General features: G+C 42.0%; 1 protein-coding gene and 2 long non-coding RNA genes across 6 annotated transcripts in view; 1 reads left to right on the forward strand and 2 right to left on the reverse strand.

The window, feature by feature from the left end:
- The window catches only part of LOC309531353 (uncharacterized protein), a 394694-nt gene that overhangs the window by 233627 nt on the left and 142205 nt on the right, over positions 1 to 18862 (forward strand). The gene's annotated exons all lie outside the window — the stretch shown is intronic.
- Positions 4684 to 10803, reverse strand: LOC309531384. Its single transcript, XR_014219280.1, has 4 exons — positions 10687 to 10803; positions 7635 to 7723; positions 6415 to 6536; positions 4684 to 4858 (listed from the first exon to the last, which is right to left on the reverse strand). It is a non-coding gene; the product is annotated as an uncharacterized lncRNA (long non-coding RNA).
- Positions 11778 to 16746, reverse strand: LOC309531150. Of its 2 annotated transcripts, XR_014219110.1 has the most exons (4): positions 16364 to 16408; positions 16278 to 16324; positions 13925 to 13994; positions 11778 to 11913 (listed from the first exon to the last, which is right to left on the reverse strand). It is a non-coding gene; the product is annotated as an uncharacterized lncRNA (long non-coding RNA). The 2 variants fall into 2 exon arrangements; XR_014219109.1 differs by lacking the exons at positions 16278 to 16324; positions 16364 to 16408 and adding an exon at positions 16600 to 16746.

Consider the following 18862-nt stretch of genomic DNA (forward strand, 5'->3'; position numbering starts at 1 on the left):
TTGGCAATACTTAAGAGAGCACCTTCTTCAGGAAGCAGAAATATGGAGCCAATTTTTATTAGATGAATTTCCTTCTGTGGTTTTATTTATTACATCACACACAAAAATCTTTAGAGCATACAATTGCCACTCTCTTTAAGTTGTTATAGTTTTTAATGAATGGCCTAATAAATTAGTGGTTGTTTGATGTATATATGTTGGGTGTCAGAACTTAGTGGGAAACTGCCCAGGTTTTTACTGAATGGCCACATTTCCTTCTGGCTCAATGTTTCTCAATGGATCAGCAGCTAATACAGCATTTTTGCTACAATTAAATTAAATTAAAGTGCTGTCAGGTGTTTTTTTTTAACTGAGCAATACCTTAAAAGACTATTTTAATATAGTTAATGTACTCCATATATGAATGAGAATTTGTATCTTAAGTAATGTGCCCATGCTGACTCTTAAATGAGTTTTATATGTAACTTTTTTGAGAAAACCATATAAAAATGGGTTGGAGAAAAAGAGGGATTTCTTGTTTGTTTGTTTGTTTGTTTGTTTGTTTGTTTGTTTCCAGTGGTTTACAATACATGTCCCAAACTAAACATGGTCTAAGAGAAAAGAACAGTACTTTTAAATGGTAGGGCCGTATTTCAACTAACAGCATCACATGAAACACTGCCTATGCAATTCCCTTCACAAGATTTTTAAGGGAATAAGAGAATGGACCTTGGATAGTAGGAAGCAGTATATCAGTTTAATAAACCTAAACCAATCCTGGGGCTCAAGTTGAGCCGCTCAACTATACAGCTGCAAATAAAATGTTTTGTAAAGTGCAATATACAATTGTGACACCAGAGGGCAACAGTAAGCTATAGCAAATTCAAGGCATTTTTCAAAACGGTGGTTTTTTAAAAAAAGCATTTTCACAATGTTTTTAACATGTGTGTAGATTCCACCCTATACACCTACTTACCTTTTAAAGCCCCCAGATTCTGCACCGGCTTGATGCCTTTTCTCCTCCATTTCCACATGTCACCAATGCTTTCTGCGACAGGCCCCACTTTCAAAACACCCCATGCCTTTGCTTTCCTTACCTGGCAGGTGGCAGTAACTGCAGCAGTGCACTAGGGAAGGAGAGAAGTAAGAAGTGAGTTTTGTCCCTTCCCTGACGCCTGTTTCATTGTCCTGATACACTGAATAGCAGCATGCAAGAGTTCAAGGTCCAATAGGATCATGGGAACTGTAATTCTTTCAAGGGCTCCTGCAACACCTTGTTGCTTCTCCTGATACTTAGATATGGGTGAGGTGAGGCAGGGCAGCAGTGAGGTCCTGGCTGCACGGGAAGGCTGGCAGGAACACCACAATGGATGCCCCTGCAGCCAGAACATCGCTATCACCCTGTCCCACCCCAGTCCTTTCCAGGTAAGCTGCAGGGCTGGTGGTGTCAGGAGGGCAGCTCCATCCCACCATGCATGTCTCTACTGCAATACTGCATTCCTGTAGCAAGATCTTATGGATACTACTTTTTTAAAGTTAACTTTTGCAAATGCATTAAGGAGGCATGGAACACACCCACCTGAATAGGACCTCAGTTGAAAGGGAAAATTCATATTAATAGAATGCTTGTCATATGGGTAGAATGGCAAACAGTTCAGGTAAAATAATGTCATAAAGAACAAAGGAACATGAGACGAGCGGCTTGGCTCAGGCCAATGGCCCATCTAGTCCAGTCTCCTGTTCTCCTAGGGTCCAACAAGGTGCCCATGTAAAAGCTGTAAGCAGGACCTGAACATAAGAGTAGCCTCCCACCTTGGGATTTCCAGCAACTGGTGTTCAGACATATACAGCCTCTGACTGTGGAGGAGCATAGCCTATAGTCATTGATAGCCTTACCCTCCATGAATTTGCCTAATCTGCTTTTAAAGCTATCCAAGTTGCCATCTCCTTATATAGTTCTTTTTAGAAATGACAGAATGAATGTTAAACAACAATACCGCTTGCCAGTTGCGGTATATATGCAGGTTTTTGTATACCTATGCAGTGATGGTGGCATGATGGATTCAAGGTGATAAGCCCTTGAGAGAACTATAACAGGATTATTCTGGAGAGAGGCAGTAAAGTAAATAAGATTATCTGTAATAAGCTTATCCACTGATGAGTTCACGCTGTGCTGAGAGAAAAAGTCCAGCCACCTTTGTAAGATAATAACAGGAAAAGATGAGCATCCCGTGGCAGGTAGAGTATTTGAATAAGGTATTCTTGTGTGATGGACTAAACATCATGTTTTAGCTTCATTCATTACAATTTCTGAAGTAGTCACAGTGCATAGCACAAAGCAAGCCAAAATATGGACATTAAAAAATAGTGGAAGTTCCACTGAAAAAAGAAAGCCAGAATTTACCGTAATCTGTGTAACCGGTGTAATTATCTTAATCCTGAATGTCCTGGGACACTTGCAAGAAAATGTTGAAGTGTGGAGCCACCGTGTTCCTCCTCAAGTCAGCTCACTTCCTCTGGGACATTGTATTCCCATTCCTCACTCTATTTTCGGATTTCTCTGCCACCCCCATAACTGTCAATCAGCATTTCATTGCTGAGGTGCAGTCCATGTCTTGGCAGAAGTCCCACCTCAAGGAAGCGGAGACCATGATCTAATAATCCAAATTCTTCCTGACGACACCACCTGCGCAGTCAGTGATTTACCTCAAGTATTTTCCTCTCTCTTCTTCGGCCACGACCTTCAAAAGGAAGGACTACCTGTGACCCAAGTCCCTTCAGCTCGCTGCCCAGTGTCTCACAGTCCCTTGCTATGTGTTGCAGACTATGCAGGATATTTCTGAATACCAGTTGGTGGAAGCTACAGGAGGGGAGAATGTTATTGTGTTTGGGTCTTGCTAGCCAGTTTCCCATGGGCATCAGGTTGGCCACTGTGAGAACAGGGTGCTGATGTGAAACAGTTCACATACTGGCTGAAATCCAAAAACAACAACTCAGCTCTCAATGGGATGACAACCTGAACAAACAATTCCCCATGCAACCATGTACAGGGCACCAATAAGGACTGCTACAAACTGCAGGACTACTATGCCTCTTCATAACCGCATCACAAAAAGACCCTAGTGCATCTACAAATGTCCCATAAACCAGTAACCTGGCGTGGTTCCACAGGTGGAAAATCACGTCACCATGCAGGAGGAGAATAATGCAATGTACACCATCACTTCAGCAGAAGAAAAGATGCCAAGCACATTAGCAGTACATGCAGGTCGGAAAGATGAAATACCGCTTTCAGTGGGACTTGGACATTTCATTCAATGATGCAGCTGCTGAGAGCCAAAGATCACAGTAACAATGATACAACACAGTTTAAAACTTCTAATAAATTAGATTTACCTTGGCTCCACTGGAAAAATAGTATATTCAGCAGTTTCAACTATGGCAGACTCTTCTAATTAAATTAAGTGTCTTACTGCTTGAGCCAGCAGCAACACTTCAGAAGGCTGATGCAGTGAAGGTTTCAAGCATTGCTAACTTGGCTCACATCCCAAAAGAGACCATAATACAGATTGCACAGAAAAACTGTACAGAGCTGTAATAAACCAGGTTTTGAAACTAGGCTTGAGGCATATTATCGAGATTCTATGCCCTTCTATCTCAAGCAGCCGGAACAGTTTACATTATAGTTGCTCACTTGCTTTCTCAGCACAGCACCAGGGTGGTATAGTCATTACTTTGATTTGGTTAGTGGGGAACCCAGACTCTCTTTTTTCAAATTGCAACTTGACCCAGTTTTCTAGGTTTTGTCTGCATTTTGGACCTATCACCTAGCGCATCTTTGGACCTAGATTCCCAGCTTTCAATTTAAAAATAAGTAAGTCTCTACCTGTAGTGGAATCAGATATATGAGACAAAATGTGCTAGAAGTGTCCTGACCAACAGCTTCTTAATAAGTGAGCTTGCTCCCACCTTCCATTGTTAAAGTCACAGCTAGGGCCACCCATTCTCCAATGAGCCTAGGATGGTGTACATGAGGCCTTAGAGCACCCAGTGAGCTTCTTCACTGAGTGGAGATTTGGACTCTACATTCCTTTGTCCAACTCTAACCACTAAGCACACACCCTTTTCCTATCCATGAAATCCACTGTTTAGCAGTATGCTCACTGGTTGTCACCAGCTGAGGCTGAGGTTCAGGTGAAAAAGTATTACTGAACCAGTAAGTAGTTACCACAAGTACTGTCAGATGTGTCCTTGTCATGCACAGCACAGCTTCAAGGTATTGCTCTTAGTGGACTGTAGATGTCATGATGGAATGTAGGGCAGGGAGTCATTTTGAACTTATTATGGCTGCAGACATGTTCATCAAGAAGCAAACGCTATCCTCCTGATATTTTATTCCAGCTTTAGTAACACATCAGAGACCTGCTGACTGAGAACAAAAGAGCCGAGATAGTGTCTAGGGGGACTGCAGGATCTGAGAAATGATCGGGCAGATAGGATGTGCTGAACTATAGAAAGATTTAAATGTCAGCACTCAGGAGTATATAGGCTTGAGCATAGCCCTGAAGAGAGGAGGGGGAAAGCAAGCTGGTAAAAAAAGCATAAGCAGTTAACAATAGCCCCCTTTAAGAAATGGTGTGTGAGCGACTGTGTTATTTAGCATACCAGAATAATGAGCAGTCAATAGGGAGAGCACACCACAAATGTCAAATATCAATCTTTATTAGTGTTGTGGCCAGGCTGCCAGAAGATTAGGTTAAGATTCTAGCTAATGCCACAATCAGAAGGTAATGAAGAATTAAGCACAATGCTTGCACCCATTTGCTCACATAGTAGGAGTTTCTGCTTGCAATACAGCCTTATTCACTCACACAAAAACCTGCACAGGGGAGGAAAGGCAGATTCAATTATCTTTCTTCTGCCTGTGAATACACTGTGCATTGGGGAAGCTGGCCTATACATTTCACAGTGAGCATTAGCTACATCCCCTCTATCACAATTCCTGTTATTCAATGCATTATAGATGGGAATGAAAGTATCTATTCACGCCTAGCATTTGATGTGAAGAGAATGCCTTTCCTGTAACTTTCCGGTGGGCATGCAAGATTTTGCAGCCCATGACTATGACAGCCTCTGGATTTTACATCCTATTCACGGCTGACACACATGGCTATATTTTAAACACACAGAAATGGGATCCCAAGGAATAGGGATTTTCAGTTTATACAGCCTTCCTGTCCTGGTTTTATGGCAGGCTGTTTTATTTTGAATGTACATTTAAAAAAGATTTTCCAGTTCCTAAGGAAGTGACAATTTTTCAACTTCTATATTGAAAACTCCCATTACTTTAAGGATGCAATTCTCCTTCAGAAGTGAGATGGATAGATAGAACACGTTTTCCAGGAAGGCGCACTAGACCAAGCCCAACTTAAACAGCTTTTCTGGATCCTTGGTAAATAAGCCCGAATGCAGTGCATACACCATTTGTGTAATCTGTGGTGACCTGTATGTACCAGGGCCTCGGGCTCTGAGCAGGGTGAGGTGAAAGAACCAGCGTGGAAGCAAGGCATGGGGAAAGGACTGCTCCTGGGAGATGGCACTTTGGTGACCCACTACATAGAGGTGATGCCAGAGGCCTCTGCAGAGTCCTAGGCAAATTACAGCCTCTGATGTTTAATTAAAAGTGGGCTTTGAGCACTGTGAGGGACTGGTGCTCAGTTCCTGAGAACCATTTCATCCAGTAAAAGTTAGATCAATGTTGTAGCTATTCTAAATTGCAAATGTTGTTCGACATCCCAAATGACTCAAGCATTGGTGAAAGCCTAAGTTGAACTCACAGTACTCTCTGGAGCTGTAGAAGGTGTGTCAGTAATCTCAGAGATGGATTTGTAGGGCTTTTGTGTGTGTGTGTGTGTGTGTCTGATTTTTCCCGGTCTCATTTGGTATTCATCACTTTAAATGCCATTTTACTTAATAGATTGAGACATTTAATCCATCTCAGGAGGCTCGCTGAAGCTTTTTACCAATATGAAAAAAAGATTTTCTTTACATCACACGCAAAGTGATTCCTCCCCTCCCTCCAACTATTTCGAGCTGATGAATGGATAATTCCGCTGGATAATATGCCAACTAAAAATAGCACTTCCCGTCATTCTGAGGGCATTGCAAAATGGACCTTTGAAGACTCTGCACCACAGTGTTTAAGATTTAAGACTTGTTCTTATTTCTCATGATGGTTTGAAATGGTTATGTGATAGTGACAAAAAGAAAACATTCCTGAAGTTAGCAACTTGACAGCCTCATTGCTGCAGTAATTATATTTTGTATCTTTCCCATTTCAGCCCCTCACTTGGCTCTATACATTTTTATCACTTAGGGAAATGGAAGCTTTGGGGAATTGAGAGGAAACCTGTTGCTAAAAAAAATTCAGCTTGCCTTCTCAGTTGGTGGTTTGGAACCACGTTATTTCACACAGCAGCACTGAAACCCTCTGGTTGTATCCTTAGAGCTGCAACTCTTTCCCAGTTTTACTTTCAGGCATTTGTCCCTAGGAAGCCCTAGTAGGAAAAAGCGAAGAGGGTGTGTGTGTGTGTGTGTGTGTGTGTGTGTGTAGAACAAAGGAAACAGAGAGAAGAGAGACAAGACAAAAGCTGTAAGATATTAATAAACAAATAACTTGCTTGTGTTCAAATATTGCCTACAGGGTCTTCCTTATCAGCAACAAGATACAGAACCTCGAGATAGATTTATGGTCCTAGGAAATGGAAGGCTTTTTCATATGCTTGTGGAAATGAAGCACACAGCCAGATCAATCCCAGCATGCAGGAGACAAATGAAGCACACTGGTGTGCAATGTCCCATTTCCTGCCATTACAAGACCAATGATTGAGGCACAGAGCTCACTCACACAGGGCTGGCTGATTCAAGACTTTCTACTATTACACTAGGCACAGCAGCCTAGGCTAGAAGGCTTAATGCCACTTGCTAATCTCACTCTGAGCTATTTGCTAACTTGGAAACAAGGAAATGAAATGGTCATTTCTTGTCCTGCAATATGGAGGAATCTACAGTGCAAACCTCAACCTTCCTCCCCTACTCCCTGAAACTACAATTAATGGGGCTGCACTCAAGAAACCCAACAGATTTCAATATTATTAGGGTGATGACAATTCTCTGAATGCCTTCCTTAAATAACTTGATGTTCCCAAGGATCATGGGGTGGGGGGGGGGAGAAAGATAAGATAGCTAACATATTTTGTAGGAATATGATCATATTACAGTATACTTCTTACTATAAAACGATTCTCACTTCATTCTATTTGGGACATTTTAAAAAACAGTTCTGAAAAGCCACTGTGAGCTAATTTCAGAATTTCACATCCATAGCTTAATTTCTATATTCATTTTAAATTTCATCCGACACTGCTATAAATAGCATGTCTTTTACAATATTTTAGATTCAAATCTATCCTGACAAATATGATGTCAGGCCTCATGGGCATCGCAGCTGCCCCCCAATTCAATAAAAATACATAGCTAACTGAGGTTCTGCCCCCCAACAAAAGGCCTGCCCCCCCCAACAAAAAGCCTGGCTATGCCCATGTTATGCCTTAAAAGATCTTGATGCATGAATTTATTAAACTGGATTACTCAACTCAGTCTAATTTCTTGCTATTTTCTGGATTTTCCATTATCATGTCCAAATGACACATCTGTATTCCAAGTACAATTCTGGAAGTCTTTCCTGAGAAAGAGAGGGGGAAGAGTGACAAAACCTAAGGCATAGAAAGGAGGGTCACAAGTAAGGATTATGGAACAACTATTTCCGAAGGAAAAAGAACCTAGTTACCCTAGGACCTCCACACACTCTGATAATCCTCTTTAGCCCTGCTCCAAAACCCTTGACCTTAGGAGGCAATACTTGTGTCAGTTGAAGGTAGGGCCTTTTCTGCTGGGGCACCCACCTTATTACTATACTGATTCAGATGTCTGACAAACACTGACTTAAAAAAAAAAAGACTCTTGGTTGATTGTGGTGGAAAATTTGCTGACTCAGTTATGTTATGCTTGTGAAGCTGAAATTTGTTAAATTGGTTGGATATTGTTAGCTTTTTGAGCTGAGCTTTGTTTTATTCTGTTTTTTTAAAGCTTTGTTTTATTCTGTTTTTATTATTGTTTGTAGTAGTGGTGGGTGAGGCAGTACAGGTAGGGCTGCATTGCTCTTCTGACATCATCATGTGTCACTGCCAGTTGTGAGTCGAGGCCCCGCTCCCTGCTTTGTGATGAAATAAGACACATGGACACAAGCATTTTGGGTTAATTGGCTAAAAAAGGCCACAACTGTATTGGTTACAGAATGTGAGTGGTATTGGCTTAGGCATTGGATCCGAACAGATTATACTTGACTCCTGCCCACTCTGCAGGGAGTCACACAAGGGTTAACAACCTGTAGGGGGTGCTTGCTGATGCTAATCAACTGGAAGCTTTCCCCTAGAGCAGGGGTCTGCAACCTTTAAGACAAAAAGAGCCACTTGGACCCGTTTCCGAAGGGGAAAAAAAAACTGGGAGCCGCAAAACAAGCCAAATGTAAATAACCACACATTCTTCCCCTTCCCCCATTCTCTCTCTTTTCCCTGAGTCTATTTCAGATAGCAAAGAGGGGTATGGTACCTCTCATATCCATTTTTTGCAAAGCACCATGTGCATAGAGGGCATTATACAAATTAATACATAGAAAAGTGTCTGTCCCTCCCTGCAGTTCAACTCCCTCTCTTTTTACTAACAGTACATATCCATTTCTTTTGCTGGTGCAACTTTCTCATCATTTCTACATAGCAGCATTTATAAACCAGTGCCAGAGAAACTGGGTGAAAGGAAGGTGAGAGGGAAGAGATATGAATATGTATGTGTGTATATGTATACATACATACACCTACACAATTACAGGTTTGAAGCCAACTTAAAATAAAAAGAGCTGGTAAGCAAAGGAATCTGTGGTGCTTTCCATGGGATCTGGGGACATGTCAGCTAATACTCTTCCCTTTCTTCTTCATTTGCTTGTCTCTGCAGCAAATCTCGAGGGGGAAGGGAGAAGGGCAGGAATTGCATAGGCACGAGAGAACGGGGGAAATCCCACATGCAGGATTTCGGTGCCTAACAGCCCCCCCTCCCTCTGCAATTGCTCTCGTGCTCCCCCGCCTCTCCTGCTGGCTACCTCTGGACCCCCTCCTCGTCACTGACGTAATTCACCCCTTCCTCCCTGACAGGGAGGGCGGGCCCATTTTGTGGTTCACCTCAGGTGCTCTCCCTCAACTCGGCGGCCACTCAGAAGCAAGGCACGGAAAAGGATCCCGAAGCACCACCGCCCCCCCCACACAAACCCCGCCATTTCCCTCGAGAGAGCGCGCTCTCTCTCTCCCTTGCCTCAGGTGCATCGCGCGCGGGGCTGAGGAGAGCATGGCCTGGGAGAGTGTTCCCCCTCACTGCCGCCGCCCGTCCTACCCCGGGGGAAGCTATGAGCCATGAAGCCACCTGGCAGAACTTCCCTCTGGCAGCAGAAGCAGCAGCAGCAGCAGCCCTTCTCTGGCTCGGCCGCCCAGCTCCATCCCCCTCCTCTTTCTGGCGCTTCTGCTTTTCTGCTCAGGGTCCCCGAGGATCTGCGGAGCCGCGGCAAAGGTGTAAAAGAGCCGCATGCGGCTCCGGAGCCGCGGGTTGCCGACCCCAGGGCCTAGAGTCACTGGGAACCAAGCCATGGCCCTTCCCACCACCTAGGCATCATACAAGAACCATGACTGCCAGATTCCTTTAACAGAATACCCTTCAAGGGGAGGGATAGGTGTTGGCCACAACCTCCCCTCCAACACACAACACTTTTTCCAATGTCTAACTGCCAAACCTTAAAAAGTTCTGATGATTTGCTATGAGGTAGGTGAAAAACCAAGTGGCTGGTGCCAATCTGCCAAGTGGAAAAAAATTCCTACCAGGCCCCTTGGACAATTAAGGCGACCAACCGAAGTCCATAGCAAGGTAAGGAGCTGAAGCAAAACCTAGAGGGTGAGCAGGCGAGGAGCAAGGCAGCAGGGAGCTCAGCACAGTATAGTCACAGTGTTGGAAGCATTAAATTTGCTCCGCATCTGAGCTCCATGCTGACATGACCCTCTTGCTCTCCAACTCAGTAAACAACAGTGATATGCAACATTGGAGAGCAATACAGTCCCACCAGCTGCTAACAGCTGTTCATTAGCTGCTTTGAGTCTATTTGGAGAAATTGTCAAGACAGAAACAGTTAAATAAATCAAAATATTTTAAATATATATATATAAGAGGAGGTAAGGGACGCGGGTGGCGCTGTGGGTTAAACCACAGAGCCACGGACTTGTAGATCAGAAGGTCAGCGGTTTGAATCCCTGTGACGGGGTGAGCTCCCATTGCTCGGTCCCTGCTCCTGCCAACCTAGCAGTTCGAAAGCACGTCAAAGTGCAAGTAGATAAATAGGTACCGCTCCAGCGGGAAGGTAAACTGTGTTTCCGTGCGCTTCTCTGGTTCGCCAGAAGCAGCTTAGTCATGCTGGCCACATGACCCGGAAGCTGTATGCTGGCTCCCTCGGCCAATAAAGCGAGATGAGCGCCGCAACCCCAGAGTTGGTCACGACTGGACCTAATGGTCAGGGGTCCCTTTACCTAAGAGGAGGTAATTGTGCAGAGATACCTGTAAAAGTGGTCCAATATGCCATAAAGGTTGCCTATTACTTCTTCAGCAATGTATACAAAATCAAGGAACAGCTTAGAAGCAATGGACAGGAAAACTGTATCTATTGTTTGGCGTTATCCTAGAATAACAAAGAAAGCACACAATGTAATGAATTTGCTGTAAATTACAACCAAACAAAACAAACTGCTTCTATTTTCACATATCCTTCTCTGTGGATTTTCCCATCTTAATTGCAGTATGGCTAGGTACTAGTTAAACTTGTAACATGTCAAAATAAGCATCTGAGATTGCCAGCACATATATCTTCTAGCCAAGGGAGGCTCAATACATTAAAATGCTTTCATGATGGCGAGTGTTCCTTTGTGAAACCCAAAGAAAACATTTCAGCTCCATCGTGGGGGTGGGAATATAAACTCTACAAAATATTATAGCAGAAAGTTAGCTTTTAGCATAACTCCTTGCTCCAGTACTTTACCAGTACATTAGCCTCTTGTCCTCCAGGGAACTGGGCTTAAGAACTAGTCATGAAAATTCATGATGACTTCACTACTCATCCAACCACTATTAAATTCACATTTCAGGACTCCCGTGGCATATGAAGGTTGCACGGTAATAATGAAATGAAAATCTACACCCTTTGAGTTTTCATGGCAAAGGGAATGAAGACTTTTGAGCTCTCTTGCTCTGCTACTGCAGAAAATTGGACACTTACATATATGGTGCAGCTTTACTACACGAGAGCTAGTTTAAAACAGTGTTCAAAGTATAATTAAGAAAAAAAAATATGGAGCGCTAATTTATTAGGAATATATTTTAAAAATGACTACAGACTCAGGACACTAAGCAATAGCATATCCAGAAATTAAGAAACAAAAGCCATTTTTGTGTGTGAAATCATAGTAACTCACGTGTAGTATATCATGTTTGATTATCACTTACCTAGATATTATTCTGTGTACTGGGAAGCTACAATGTGTTGCAGCTTTAAAAAGTATTTACGCCAGTTGTACTTGCAGTGCAACACATATGGATGCTCAAAATTACCTTCGTATTCAGATCACAACATATAGCACTAACTAAAATGCAAATGAAGTCCCTCTGAAATGTTAGGTTTTGAAAACACAGATGTGTTCCTCTGTCCCTTTTCCTTACCTTTCTCATCTCCACAGATAAAATTTAGGCTGCAAGGTCTTCAGGGAAGGATCGTGTAATATATAAAGTGTTCTATAAAGAATTATGTGAAGAAATAAAATTACCAAAGAAGAATTTTTTTTAGGCAAACCCATGAAAAAGGAAGCGTCTCTTTTCTAGATAAGAAATTGTTTATTTTTTGTAGGAGTGCTTAAAATATTGCTACTTTTCTTCCAACTTCCCCAAGCAGTGAGATCTGCCTCACCTGTGTGGCAGATCACTGAACTGCAGCTGGTACCCAACTCCATGGGGGAACCTTTCAGACTGGCTCTACCCACCCAGACTGATCATTGGATCCTTCTGGACAGACAGGAGTATAGAACTTCATGTTCTAGCTAAGCCTTGCTTGAGCAATAAGGTCACCTATAGTGTTTCTATAGTTCTGGTTGCTCTTTGGCCCAGCATCCTGGTTTGTCCTCTAGTCATGCCTTGCTCTATGGTTCTAACTCCTGGTTTGTCCCATCGCCTGTCTTGTTCATTGGTCCTCACCATTGACCTAATTCATAGTTCTTCACCCCGACTCACCTTGGGCTGCTTCCCACTGCACAAAAATGCTGGTGAATTTTCATGAGGATTTTTTTTTTTAATCAGCAAATTGCTGTGGGAATGTGGAAAACTGAATTTCAGAGTGGAAATATGAGAAAATGAGATAACAAAAATTGTCAGATTTGTTCATCCTTATGTGGATGGCAACTTTTGGATTCAACTCTGTGTAAAAATGGTTTTTCTCACATTTTGTTTTATGAAAGAATAAATTCGACCTGAACCTGAACTTTCATTTGTAGCATATATCTCAAATAGGATTTGTAATGTTTTGAAGTACTTATGGAGAAAGATAAGAGATACTTATATACACTTTGACAGATTAAATTCTTTAGTTTGCTTCCAGACAATAAATACTTTAGAGCTAAGACCCCTCCAGTCATAAAATGAGGAGGTATTGAGACAGGAGCTCATCACATGGTAATGTCACAGGCCACATAAACTAGTTATTTCATATTCTTGTGTTTTCAGAGCTATGTATGTGTTTATATATATACACACACACACACACACACACACACACACACACACACACTTCGTGGCTCTTGTCAGATACAGTTCTGATTGCTGTATTGCTTTCCTTTCAAACCAAATGGCTTAGTGACAGATCTGACAGATCATTAAGTTGAAAGTTACACAGTCTTTGCTCTTTTATATACAGTTCTTGTGTGTGTAATGTTGTATTACTTAAAGCAATAAACATTCACATTGATCCTTGAATTTCTGAACAGATATGAATGTGATTCATGAAGTACAGGTCCTGGTTAGAATGATATTTCATCATGTACCACCTAAGCGTGATGCTCAGGAACACAATGAATATATGAAGACACACTTGGAGTTAAACATGGATACAGCTTTATTGATTACAGTGTATCATGTTTGACATAGGATCAGGCAAGGATATGCCTATCAGGCAGCCTGTCTGCTTGCCTATACCTCTCCCAGCTTTCCTGTTCAGAATCCAGGAGGGAGTCACTAGACTCTTAGCCCCAATATGGCACAGGTTGCACCTGACACCTGCCAGCAGCCTGGGTATGTGGCAGCCACTCCTGGCTCCTGAACTGTGGTGAGTTCTTGAAGTGCCACCCTAAGACCAGTGGCGTAGCGTGGGGGGTGCAGGGGGGGCCGGCCGCACCGGGCGCAACATCTGAGGGTTAGGGTTAGGGGGCGCAAATCCACGGGTTAGGGGGCGCAAATCCATGGGTTAGGGGGCGCAAATTACTTGCCTTGCCCCGGGTGCTGACAACCCACGCTACGCCACTGCCTAAGACCCCTGTAAGCTAGTGACCTCCCCTGCCACAAAAAACAGGCAGCTTCACTGTTTGACTTACCGCCTAACCTCTGCAACCACCTCTGCAGGCAATTCTGGATATCAGTCAGCCAAATATCATTGTTCAACTGTAAGAGGTGAATGTCGTCTTGGCAAAAAACAGGAAAATGACTCAATTTCTGTGATATAAGATTGGGAGGTGGCTGGGGTGACCAAATTCAGTACTACCTGTATGATGGTCCCAAACACCCAAAGTGTTTCCAGAAATGGTTCCAGGATGCCCTAGGAAGCTTATCTTCTGAAAGCAAAGCAAAACATCACCTGTCATGTGGATACCTGAAGCTAGGCACCTCTACCAGAGGGGAAGCTGCAAGTCCATCAGACATATACAAAGGGATCAGACCCAGTGCCATAATGGTTCTCTTTCCCTGTAGCCTCTAATACTGCTCCCATGAGGGGAGTGAAAACACAGTTTGTCCTTCAAAACAAATGTGGTACATGAGGATTTTGTTCTCACTTGTTCAAGAAATATCATATGACAGGCAGCTCTTAAAGTATCCAGAATTTTAGGTATTGTTTTTTCTCTTGAGTTTTAAATGTTTTTGAAACTACCATGTTTAACTCGGTGACAGAATTGTGGTGTTTTGTATATAAACCTTTATCTGCTCTGTAAGTAATGTTTTGAAAATATTCAAGAGCCAAGCTGTGGTCAGGCATAGTTATATATTACGGTATTTTCATACATGCACAAAGCAATGGCTATACATAAAAGGGTTAAACTATGCTCCTGAAAGGCACTGTAACCAGGTAGCTATTTCTAGCTGCCCTTGATTGGATTTTAATCTTCATTTTGCCACAAATAATCTCTGACCTTGACCCTTAAATGGCTTTCATCCTCGGCTCCCTTATGAGTAAAATCAGATTTAGAACATGTATCAGTTGAGTATCTATAAAGTCTGTTAGCAGTACAAGTACCAAAGAAAACAGCTGGAGGTTGAAGTAAAATTTAGGATTACCAGCTATTATTTGATGTGCATAATCCAGGAGAGGCATATGTAGCACTAGCTAAGGTTTATTCAGAAGTAAGTTCTATTGAGTTTTATGGGGCTTAATTCATAGAATCATAGAATTGTAGAGTTGGAAGAAACCACAAGAATCATCTAGTCCCTAGTGCAGGAATCTTTTTGCCCAGCGTGCCATTCAAACCCACCACCCTGAGATTAAGCGTCTCGTGCTCTACTAACTGAACTATTCCAGGTAAGCATATAGGATTGTTGCCTGTTCTCTTATTTACTCAGCTCTTTACTCCTTTTGGCTAGAATTTCTGAAGTAAATATCCATGTGGAAAAATGAAGAAATCATAGCAAACTGCTTAGAACTTAGAAGTATATTGCAGCTGGAAAAAGTGTAACACCTGTTAACAGTTCATTGTCAACAGAGAAAAAATGCTGCTTTTAACCAAACCTTTTTGTTTACTTTATTTTCTTTTCCTTTTTGGCCATACAAGTTCTGTTTGCTGATTTCCTACCTTCCCAGACATTTCAATTTTTCAACTTATTTTAAACTCTATACCAGAACTGATTTAAGGTTGTAATGGAACATATTTAAATCAATGAGAACCATGCACATAAAAATTTCCCCCTCTGGGACAGTGGCAGTCCTACAGAACAAATATTCATAGAAAGAAAAGATAGATGTTGCTTTAATAACAGTTGTCTAAGGAATCTCATTCTTTGTAGAAATTCTATACTAAACTAATCAATAATTCAATCCTGTTTAACACAAAATTGAATTATATCGATACTTGAAATTGTTTTAGTGCATATGCCATGGGCACAATCTCTTGTCACAAGTTAGAAGCACCTTTGAATGCACCTGCGTATAGGATATTTTTATGAGACACACTGGAACTTTCAAATCCCTGAAAACACCATGAAAACCTGCCATCTTCCTCTTGTTTCAAACAGCAACATGAGATAAGGAGTCAGCAATGAATAAAATGTTATCAAGATAAAGGCTATAAGCATTATAAAGTGACAAGTCAGAAGTCCATGCTGCATGGTGTGTGCTTTTTCCAAGGACAGCATTCAAGCCACCCATTAGGCAGACCAGCTGAGTCATTATATTCATTGATGATTTGAAAGGCTGCATTCAGGCTGTGTAATGTGGGCACAATGGAGGCTTGAGATGGGCAGTTTTAGGAGACCCCTGTTACCCTCATGGGACGCGGGTGGCGCTGTGGGTTAAACCACAGAGCCTAGGACTTGCCGATCAGAAGGTCGGTGGTTCGAATCCCCGTGACAGGGTGAGCTCCCGTTGCTCGCTCCCTGTCCTGCCAACCTAGCAGTTCGAAAGCATGTCAAAGTGCAAGTAGAAGGTAAATGGCGGGAAGGTAAATGGCATTTCCATGCGCTGCTCTGGTTTGCCAGAAGCAGCTTAGTCATGCTGGCCACATGACCCGGAAGCTGTACGCCGGCTCCCTCGCCCAATAAAGTGAGATAAGCGCTGCAACCCCAGAGTCGGTCACGACTGGACCTAATGGTCAGGGGTCCCTTTATCTTTACCTATTACCCTCATAGACCTTCAGTTCCCAGAGTTCCATTGGAATAGGGATGGACTGTTAAACCACTCTGAGAAGTATATCCTTGAGAACTATATATAACTCACTAACTTATCCTTAGTCTCTGCATGAAATCTTGATAGTGATAAACCTGGGGACACAGTCACATAAATACGACTGTCTTGTTAAAATGAACACAATTTCTTTACAACTCTGTTTATGTTACTGAACATATCCAAACTTTCCGCAAAATATATCCCAACTGAGTTACAGAAAACATATTGTGATTTTCCTTTTCTCATTTTCCAGTTAGAATGTTCCAAGAAACTATGAAGACTCATACCTCTGTTAATGATGCAGATATTTCTGCTGTTAAGAGTCTTCTGGGCATCCCTCTTGCCCAGCTGTGTCTTGCGAGAAAGAAGAACATTAATGAGTTTCAATCGGCTTATGATAGGAAATGATAGAACACTTTGAATATAATTTTGGATATTATCACCACTGACATCAATTCTAGACCATGAGTAACCTTAATGCCCTCTTGAAATTGAGAATAAATCATAATCCTTCAGCAGATACACACACATAAGGATTTAATTCTTCCAAGTGAAATATTAAGTTGACAGCCACTTTGCAACTGTCTATTCTTTTTAAAGCATTTGCTATGTCAGTATATTATGCTCTGCTGTTTTTACTAGTTTAAGAATATAATTTTTGAACTAATTCAAGTAATTTTATGGATAACAGACCTGTTTTATTTAATAGTAAATATGTATGTTATGCTTATTACATAAGCAGAATGGGTTTGGAATATTCCTGTAAAGGAAGGGTATACATTTCTTTTTTTCTGGCTTAACTGTTGCATCAAAATTATGTCAATTCACAAAATGCATATCTCAGTCATTCTTGGTTACTTACTGAGGTCACCTTCTTTAAATGCAACTGTAATCTGATGAATAAGGCCTGGTTTGCACATACCACTAAGCCAAACTATGGCTCAGCAAGAATGAAAAAAACATATGGCCACCCAGTGAAAACTGTGGTATCTTTACACCTCCCACAGTCCTGCTGCCATAATCCAAAAAAATAAAAAATCACACAATTTTTCAGAAAACATGTTGTTCAAAGAACTTTTGAAAACAGTCCATAAATGTTATCCAAATAAGAACAACAAGGGCATCTATGAGTCTGTTTCATTTCAGTCCCACATTGTCAGTTCTTTGAGCATGCATACAAACATTGCAAACACCTTTTTTTTTCCTTTTGTATCTTAAACTGTTCAAATCAAGGACAAAACAGAGATGGCATTAATTGTATTAATGCATTGCCTTCCCCAAATCCTGGAATAAGTGTGGGGAATAGCATTGTATCTTGCCTAAAAGAGGTGGATTCTAGTGTGCAGATTCACCTGTTTATGTTCCATTTTTTGAATTAGGTCATAGACTAGTAGAATGGTAGGGATACCAAGGGTCATCTAGTTCAATCTCCTGCAATGCAGGAATCTTAACTAAAACATCCATGACAGATGACTATCTAACCTCTGCTTAAAAACCTCCAAGGAAGGAGAGCTGAACAGCTCTTGCTGTCAAAAAGTTATGAATGGTGTTTAGTCAGAATCTCTTTTCTTTTAACTTGAAACCATTGGTTCAGGTCTTAACCTCTGGAGCAGGAGAAAACAAACTTGCTTCATCTTCCATGGGACAACCCTTTAGATATTTCATGATGGCTATCATATCTCCTCTCAGCCTCCTCTTTTCCAGGCTAAACATACCCAACCCCCTCAACCATTCCTTATAAGGTTTGGTTTCCACTTCACTTGATCTGGACACTATACTTTTGTTGATGCAGTCTAGAATAGCATTAGCTGTTGAATCATGTTAAACTTGTAGTTGACCCTAGATATTTTTCACAATATTCTTAGTTTGGACACAGCACAAGTTATATAATGTAACCACAATTCAATTCTATATAATGCATATTGCAATCAATCCTTACAACATACTGATTTTTTTTTGTATGTTGTTTTTAGCTATGGGTATCATGTATTAAGGGACGCAGGTGGCACTGTGGGTAAAACCTCAGCGCCTAGGACTTGCCGGTCGCATGGTCGGCAGTTCGAATCCCTGTGGCGGGGTGTGCTCCCGTTGTTCGGTCCCAGCGCCTGCCAACCTAGCAGTTTGAAACCCCCCCCCGGGTGCAAGTAGATAAATAGGGACCGCTTACCAGCGGGAAGGTAAACGGTGTTCCGTGTGCTGCGCTGGCTCGCCAGATGCAGCTTGTCACGCTGGCCACGTGACCCGGAAGTGTCTGCGGACAGCGCTGGCTCCCGGCCTATAGAGTGAGATGAGCGCACAACCCTAGAGTCTGTCAAGACTGGCCCGTACTGGCAGGGGTACCTTTACCTTTACCTATCATATATTAAGTCTTTCCTACCTTATAGGAAAGAGGTCAGCATTTACAAGTACAATTGTGGATCATTTAATTTTATGAACACTGAATACTGTGATGGCTTTTCTAAATATCCTTCAAATCAGACAGAAACAGTACTCAGTAGTGGTGGTGATGATGATGATGATGATAAGCCATTTATTGGGCACTAATGGGAA

The sequence above is a fragment of the Podarcis vaucheri genome, assembly GCF_965113315.1.
Source record: "Podarcis vaucheri genome assembly, chromosome: 4".
In the NCBI taxonomy this organism is placed as follows: domain Eukaryota; kingdom Metazoa; phylum Chordata; class Lepidosauria; order Squamata; family Lacertidae; genus Podarcis; species Podarcis vaucheri.